Source organism: Elephas maximus, chromosome 27 (genome assembly GCF_024166365.1).
Source record: "Elephas maximus indicus isolate mEleMax1 chromosome 27, mEleMax1 primary haplotype, whole genome shotgun sequence".
NCBI lineage: Eukaryota > Metazoa > Chordata > Mammalia > Proboscidea > Elephantidae > Elephas > Elephas maximus.
Window position 1 is genome coordinate 27332325 of NC_064845.1, and position 8852 is coordinate 27341176.

Here is an 8852-nt window from a genome sequence, read left to right on the forward strand (position 1 = left end):
GCGTCCACCTAGTCCGCCATCTTGGCCCCGCCTCCCAGATAGTCATTTTAAAAATAATTTAAAAACTCTCAGTTTGTGCCTGACTCAAGGATCCCCGGATTTTGGAGAATTATCCATTTGTGATGATTCATTAACTGCAAAGTGATTCAGAAGGGCCAATCAGTCCATCCCATTTCCTTATATTCAAACCTGGGCAGGCATGTTGTGTGCCCCATCTAGATGTGTCTTTTTGTGTGGAGAATCAGCTTACTCAAGGAAAAACTCTGATAAGTCACTCTATATTTGGGCATTGTCATGTTTACATGGTTGGAATATATGCTAGGCCCATGTACCTTAAAGATGCTAGGAGTTACCATGAGTATTCATTCATACAATGACACCTTGCTATGGAACAGTAACTTGAAATTAATATCCATAAAGAAGACGGAACTTGTCCTCTCAGATAATCCCATCATTTATTACCCAAGATGGGGAGATCCTTCTTATGTGCTGTTGTGCCCTGGCTTGGTATTATGCAATAGAACATCCCATTAGCAATTTATCTGCCACTATGGCTAAAATTGTCGATGATGTGGCCAATGGAATGGCCGCCCAACAAAAACTTTAGAATCCTTGGCAAAAGTAGTATTGGACCATGGAATAGTTCTAGATTTCCTCTTAGCCCAGCAAGGAGAGTTTTGCTCCATTGCTAACGCCTGTTGTTGCTCTTGGATTAACTGGAGATGTTGAACAGGATATTGCTAAGATTCATCCAATGGCTGTTTGGTTACAGTCTATACCCCCTATAACTTTACCATTCTTTTTTTATATCTTCAATTGGCTACTTAATAGTGCAGGTTCTTGGTTACGGTCTCTGTTGCGAACTGGGTTAATTATTTTAACAATAATCTTTATTATTGGAATTATAAAATGTGTTATGCGATGTGCATCTACAACAGGAACTGATAACCCTGCTTCATCTCATGCTTGGAAAATTATGTGTATCAACACTGCATTCAAGATCATGCTCAAAGAATTATGCATATCAACACTGCATTCAGGAACCCAAAATTAGAGAAGCCTCATGACTTACATTAGCCATTTGAAAGTAAGTCAGGTTGTTCCTCCAATGTGGCCATACCCTATCCACTCCCCATACCGAAATCACTGAAGACAGCTGTTCAGCCATAGCATGATGGATGTACTGGAGCTGCCCAGCAACCAAGATACCGATGGTCCCTGATTATGGGGGAAAAGGGGCTTAATGTGAAAAACTAGAAAGGCATGAATTATGAAGGTTGAGCCACCACCTGGGAGTAGCATATTGACAAACTCATGCAGAAGACATTATGCCCATAACTGTGAACAAAGGATGTTCTTCAGAACCCTTAATCAAAAGAACAGAATGATGTGGGATATAAAATCAAAAGAGGCATCTGATGTAAAGTAAAATGGGTGAACTAATGCTAAAGCTCAGTATAATCTTTCACACAGATTCAAACCCTGTTGCTTAGGAACCAACCCTGTCATTAAGGAAACTCTATTCTTTGTGGTCAGGCTAAGAATGTGGATATTACATGTCCTGGTGTCTGTAACCAAACCTTATTGAAAGTTTTTGTGTTAGATCACTCCAGAAAATCTTATGTTCTGAGCAAGGTAATGTTCAGCAATCTGTTCCCGACAGTATCTGTTACGCCATCATCATGTCATCATTTTGTGATGGTTATGAGACCTTCTCCACAAACACATACCTTGCAATTTTGTCCTTTAGCCAATTAATGTATTCTTTAGCTATATTAATGTAATCACTAATGTTAAAAATCATGTTTTGCTTTCTCCCACCTTTGATTGATTTCAGTCACTGTAAACCAATCAGAATATTGTGTTTTGTAGTTCCTCCTATGGCATATAACTATATGTGATTTGCACTCTCTCCCTTGGATCCATGAGCTTTGGACTCTGAGGTTTTCACAGTCTCCATTTGAATGACATATTGGCTTCAATAAATGCCTTTGATTTTACTCTAACAGAGTTGGAGAATCTTCTCTCTACGACAAGCATAATTTGGGGAAACTACTTGGAGAATTGGTAAATGCACCATCAAAAACTAATAGACAAAGAGACAAAAGGTTTAAATAAAATCAGTAAGCTTAATATCAGCATTTACATAAAATCAGTAGTAGACAACTACCACATCACTCCCTCAAGACAGTAAGTCTAGCCATTTTACAGGTGAATTTTACCAAACTTACAAAAGAAAACATCTTTCTTTTATTTAACAAAGTAAATAGGTAGCGAAAAACATAGGATCCAGAGACCAGGTGTGTAGTACAAAGACTTGATGCAGCAGGTGCTGTTCAGACACCTTGCATTTTAACCCAAAACAGTTGCTGTCAGGCTGATTCTGACTCATGGAGACCCCACATGTGTCAGAGTAGAACTGTACTCCATAAGGTTTTAAATGTTTGATTTTTTTAGAACTAGACCCAAAAGCCTTTCTTCTGAGGCACCTCTGGGTAGACTTGAATCTCTAGCCTTTCAGTTAGCAGCCAAGCATGTTAACCGTTTGTCTCAACCTTCTGACATATTCAACTTTTTGATAAGTGCAGTCATTTAAGCAACAGGACCATTCAGAGCCACTTCATTTATTCAAAAAGTCTTCCACATGACTGCTTCAAGGGTATCTTGGCTGGTGATGGCTCTTCTGTGGTTCAAATCCATGCGAAATGCATATAATATACTTCTGTAAGAAAATATACAATAATTGTATGTGTAGTATGATATAAACCCTGGGAGGAAAAAAAGCAGACAAACATCTATGAAGAATAAGAAAGACTGGAAGAAAATATACCACAATGTTAGGTAAAGTTAAGTTTGAATGACAGAAGTGTGAGTCATTTCTTCTCTTTTGGATTTTTCTTTAGTGAGAAATAATTTAGTAGTTTCCAAATATATTGATGCTTCTTATTAAACTTAAAAACTTTTAATGGTTCTATTACTTCATTGAAACAAACAGAAAACAACTAGCAAAATAGCAAAAGAAAACCTAACCGTATCAATGAGAACATTAAAATTGAATGGACTAAACACGCCAGTCCAAAGGCAGAGATTATGTGACTGGATAAAACAGCAAGATCCAACAATGGGTCTTGCTGCTTACAAGAGGAACACCTTAGATTCAAAGAAACAAGTAGGTTGAAAACAAAGAATAGAAAAAGATATAGTATGTAAACAGTAACCATAAGAGAGCTGAAATGGCTATATTAATATCACATTAAATAGACTTTAAAACAAATATTACTATGGACCTTTTTGATAGTCAATACATCTAGAATATATAACAATTATAAATGTTCTTGAACAACAGACCCCCAAAATGCATGAAGCAGATACTGGAAGGATTAAAAGAGGAAATAGACAATTTATCAATAATAGTTAGGGATTTCAATACCCCACTCTCAGTCATTGATGGAATAACTACAGAAGACTTTAACACTACTCATCAACTTGACATAACTGATATTTATAAAATGCCTAAGGACTGCAGAACACATGCTCTTTTCAAGTATACATGGAACATTTTCCAGGGTAGGCCTCATACAGGAGCCAAAAACAAGTCTCAATAAAATTAAAAAGACTGAAATTATGCAAAGTGTGTTCTCTGATTCTCTGACCACAATGGAATTAAATTAGAAATCCACAACAGAAAGAAATATGAGAAAACACCAAATACTTGAAAATTAACACACTTCAAAATAATCCATGCATCAAAGAAGAAAACAGAAGAGACATTAAAAATAATTTGGAATTAATGAAAACAAAAACACAACATGTCAAAACATATGGGATGTATCTCAAGCATTGCTTGTTAAGAAATGTGTAACTTTAAATTTCTATGACAGAAAGAAGAAAACTCTCAAAAAACCTAAGCTTCCACCTTAGGAAACTACAAAACAATAAGCAAGCTAAACAGAAAGCAAGCAAGAGGGGTGAAATAATACTGTAGCTGAAAGAAAAACCCAGAGAAAATCAAATAAACCAAGAGTTGGCTTTTTGAAAAGATCAACAAAATTGACAAACCTTTAACCTTTGGCTAGACTGACCAAGAAGACAAAAGAGAAGACACCGATTACCAAAATCAGGAACGAAAGAGGGGCACCACTACCAACCCTACAGAAATGAGAAGCATTATAAGGGGTCTGCCCGCCCTCGGCCTCGGTCCGCTCGGGCTCTTCTCACGGTGGTGGCTCCGCAGCTGGGGAGACCTGCCACAGGCCGCTCTGTCTCAGCCGCCAACTCCTCCAGCACAGGTGCAGGTGAAGCGGCGGCTGGTCACCCCCAGGGTAGAACCCCTTCGTGCACGAGCTGCGCTTCAGCACTCTGCAGAAGGCCCAGATCGCCATCATGACGCTGACCCTCTTCCTCATCCGACTCCTGTTTGCCGCCTTCATGATGCTGTTCGCCTGGTCCTTCGCTTTTGTACCTTCACTGGGATTTGCTGAGAGAGAACCAGAAGAGCCGCTGGCTTGTGGCAGAGGGTCGTGGACTTCCCGCTCAAGGCAGTCATGCAGACCACGTGATTTGCCGGCGGCTTCCACCCGGTGGCCCAGAAGGGGTGACAGGCCCTACCGACTGAGGCGGCCATCCTGACCCTTGGCACCACACCCCTCGTACTTCCACGCCGTTCCCGTGACCATGTCGTCCATCGTGATGAAGGCAGAGAGCAGGGGTATCCCCATATGGGGAACTCTGATCAAGTACATCCGGCCAGTGTGTTCGGATCAGACCAGGACTTGTGCAGGAAAACAGTGGAAGAGATAAAGGGAGGGGCTTAGTCCAATGGGAAGTTATGACAATGATTTTTCCAGAAGGTACTTGTACCAATGGGACCTGTCAAACTATCTTCAAGACTGGTGTGTTTATCCTTGGTGTTCCTGTCCAGCCTGTGGTTTTAGGATACCCAAATAAGCTGGACATGATCATGTGGACGTGGCAAGGACCTGGAGTGTTGGAAATGCTGTGGCTCGCCCTGTGTCAGTTTCACAGTTAGGTGGAAATTGAGTTTCTCCCAGTTTACCACCCTTCCAAGGCGAAGAGGAGCCCGGTGCTATACGCCAGCAACATGAGGCGCGTCATGGCAGAGACCCTGGGCGTCTCCGTCATGGATTACACGTTTGAGGATTGTTAGCTGGCCCCAGCGGACGGACAGTCCGTCTCCCCTCCGACACTTGCCTTCTAGAATTTGCTAGGCTTGTGAGAGGCCTGGGGCTAAAGCTAGAAAAACTTGAAACAGATAAAAAGCACAAAGGTGAAGAAGGGCGAGAAGACTGACTTGTGGACTTCACGGAGTACTTGGAGGTACCCCTTTCCGACACGCTGGACTGCATGTTCTCACTGTTTGACGAGAGCTGAGGTGGCAAGATGGACCTGCGGGAATATGTGATCGCCTTGTCTGTGGTCTGCAGAGCGTCTGAGACTCTGGACACCACCCAGCTGCCATTCAAGATGTGTGCATGGCAGGAGGACGGCTGCATAAATGAGGAAGACCTGTCCTGCATTCTGAAGACGGCCTTGGGCGTGGCAGAGCTGCTTCTGATAGACCTCTTCAGCGGTGTGGATGAAGATGAGAAGAATCTCTTTTGCTGACAGGTTTGCACACATGTACCCAGACTTTGCAGAAGAATATCTGTATCCTGACCAGGCACGGTTTGAAACCTTCGCTTAGACTCTTGTCAGCGCCAACCCCGAACAGCCTCTGTACTGACTTCAGCCCGGAAAGCACTGACCCCGGGAGGAAGCCTGTCCATAGGAAACTGGACTAGGACAGAAGGTTCTGGAGTGAGGAACCTGCCCGGCTCTGTCACCATGTCCTACCAGGGGCTGTGGCTCCCCATTTGTGCGTGAGGATATCTGGTGTTCTCTCTCCCCACAGGGCCTACACATGTTGTCTCCAGACTGAGGTTTCAGAAGACGTAGGATGTGTAAGGGGCCGTGGTGACAGGATGGTTAAGCACTGGGCTTCTAGCCAAAAGGTCAGTCCTTGGAACCTACTAGCAACTCTGTGGGAGAAAGATGTGAGTCTGCTTGGAAATCCTATGGGGCAGTTCTACCCTGTCCTGCTCTTTTTTGACTGTTGTTTGCTTGATATATTTTTTTCCATCCTTTGAGTTTTTAGTTTGTGTCTCTAAGTCTAAGGTGTGTCTCTTGTAGGTAGCATATAGACAGATCTTGTTTTTTAATCCATTCTGCCACTCTCTGTCTCTTCATTGGTGCATTTAGTCCATTTATATTCAGAGTTATTGTGGATAGGTATGAATTTAGTGCTATCATTTTGATGTCTTTTTTGGTGTGTTGTTGACAGTTTCTTTTTCCCACTTAATTTTATGTGCTGAGTAGATTATCTTTATATATTGTCCTTTCCTCATATTTGTTGTTGTCAATTTTGTTTCTGCTGAGTCTCTATTTTTCCCTTGTATTTTATTTTGATGTGTAGGATAGTTTGTCTCCTTTGTGGTTACCTTGTTTACCCCTATTTTTCTAAATTTAAACCAAACTTTTATTCTTTGTATCACCGTATCTTCCTCTCCATATGGAAGGTATATGATTACATTTCTTAGTCCCTCTCTAGTATTTTAATGTTGTCTTCTTTTACATAATAATATTGCTATTACCCTGTTTTGAGCTTTTTTTTTTTTTTTGAATAATCTGGCTTTGTTTTCTTGGATTACCCTGTCTGGGTTGACTTCTGGTTGCTCTGCCCAGTGTTCTAGTCTTGAGTTGATACCTGATATTACTGATTTTCTAAGCAAAGAACTCCCTTCAGTATTTCTTGTAGTTTTGGTTTGGTTTTTTAAAAATCCTTAAACTTGTATTTATCTGGAAATGTCACAATTTCACCTTCATATTAAAGAGACAGTTTTGCTGGATATATGATTCTTGGGTGGGAATTCTTTTCCTTCAATTTTTTAAATATGTCATCCCATTGTCTTCTTGCCTGCATGGTTTTTGCCGAGTAGTCCAAGCTTATTCTTATTGGCTTTCCTTTGTAGGTGACTTTTCATTTATCCCTCGCTGCTCTTACAATTCTTTATCTTTGGTTTTGGCAATTTCGATTATAATATGTCTTGGTGACTTTCTTTTAAGATCTACCTTATGTGGAGTTCGATGAGCATCTTGGATAGATACGTTCTCATCTTTCACGATATCGGGGAAATTTTCTGCCAAGAAATCTTCAACAGTTCTCTCTGTATTTTCTGTTATTCCTCCCTGTTCTGGTACTCCAATCGCTCCTGGGTTATTTCTCTTGATAGAGTCCCACATGATTCTCAAGGTTTCTTCATTTTTTAAAATTCTTTTATCTGATTTTTCTTCAAATATATTAGGGCCAAGTGATTTATCTTCAAGTTCAAAAATTCTAGCTTCTACTTGCTCAATTCTGCTCCTCTGACTTTCTATTGAGTTGTCTACTTATGTAATTTTATTGTTAATCTTTTGAATTTCTGATTGCTGTCTGCCTATGGATTTTTCCAGCTTGTTAGACTTTTCATTATGGTCCTGAATAATCTCTCTAGTTTCTTAAGCTGCTTTATCTGTGTGTTGCCTGGCTTGTTCTGGGGGTTGCCTCATTTCCTTCTTGATGTCTTCAAGGGTTCTGTATATTAAACTTTTGTATTCTGGCTCTGGTAATTCCAGGAATGCACTTTCATCTAGAAGATCCCTGGATCTTTGTTTTGAGAGCTTTATGAGGTGATCATGGTGTGTTTTTTTCTGTGACTTGATATTGACTGTTTTCTCCGAGCCATCTATAAGTTATCGTATTAATTAATGCTTGCTTACTGTGTCATAGCTTCTTGCTTTGTTTTGTTTTGATATACCTCTATGAGTTGCTTGAGTGAGCTAGCTTGATTATTTTCACCTTTGTAGCTCTGACGTCCTGTCCCCAGATGGCTAGGGCTGCTATCCGGTATATCAGTCTAGGAGTCCATTCAGTTTTCTTGTATGAATTCAGCTCAGGTGTCGAGGTAGCTGATCATCAAGTGTGTGGTACAGGCTCTGTCCTACAGTCTTAGAGGGGCAGGGGATATTGGCGTATATACCGGTATCTGATTGCAGCAGGGGGTCACACTCTGAACAAAGCAGAGGACTGAGAACCAACCCCCGAGTGTCTCTGAGGAAAGCACGTCCCTGTTCCCTAGAGCCTGCAGGTGGGTGGGTTCTGCAGATGGACCATGGGCATCCAATGTTTTTGTTTGTAAGGACTGGGAGGTACCAGTAATCTTTAGACCCCTGTCGTGGGTGGCTTTGTGACCTGAGTGGAGCTACTGTCCTTAGGTCCCTGATGTGGGTAGGTGAGGACCTTGTTTAATAGGCAAAGCGATGTCGAACATCAAACACTCACCTCTCCACCACACAGCTGAAACAGTTGGATTCTGCCAAAAAGGGCCTATTCCCCCCAAAATAGGCCCACACAGGTCCATGCAGGAGGGAAGGGTGCTGAAAGCCCATGGATGGTTTATGCCTGGACAGGAGCCGCTTCTGGCCTGAGCTCCCCCAGTTAGTGGAGCTAGCAAATTATCTTTTCCCCCAATTGCAAATTTTTTCCTTCCCCAAGGCCAGGAGGATGGCTCTAGGTGCTCAACGGGGCCTATCTCAGGCCCAGGGAATTCAGCTGCTGAAGTCAGCTTGGGGCTGGGGTGGCGCGGTAAAATATACACAAGTACTTAGCTTCTGCCGAAAGCGCTGTTCTTTTCAGGTTCCGGAGGTGTGAGTAGGCTGTGTGGCTGGCTGTTTCTCCCTGAGGGAACTGCGGCTGAATGTTAGTACCAGTCCACCGCCACCACCGCTCCGGGAATGGTGCCTGAGTGCTCCCCACG

The 8852-nt window shown here is 42.0% G+C and overlaps 1 pseudogene; it reads left to right on the top strand.

Annotated features, from left to right (window-relative positions):
- The first annotated feature begins 4383 nt into the window (after positions 1-4383).
- Positions 4384-5934, top strand: LOC126068318 (lysophosphatidylcholine acyltransferase 1-like; annotated as a pseudogene).
- The last annotated feature ends 2918 nt before the right edge of the window (positions 5935-8852 follow it).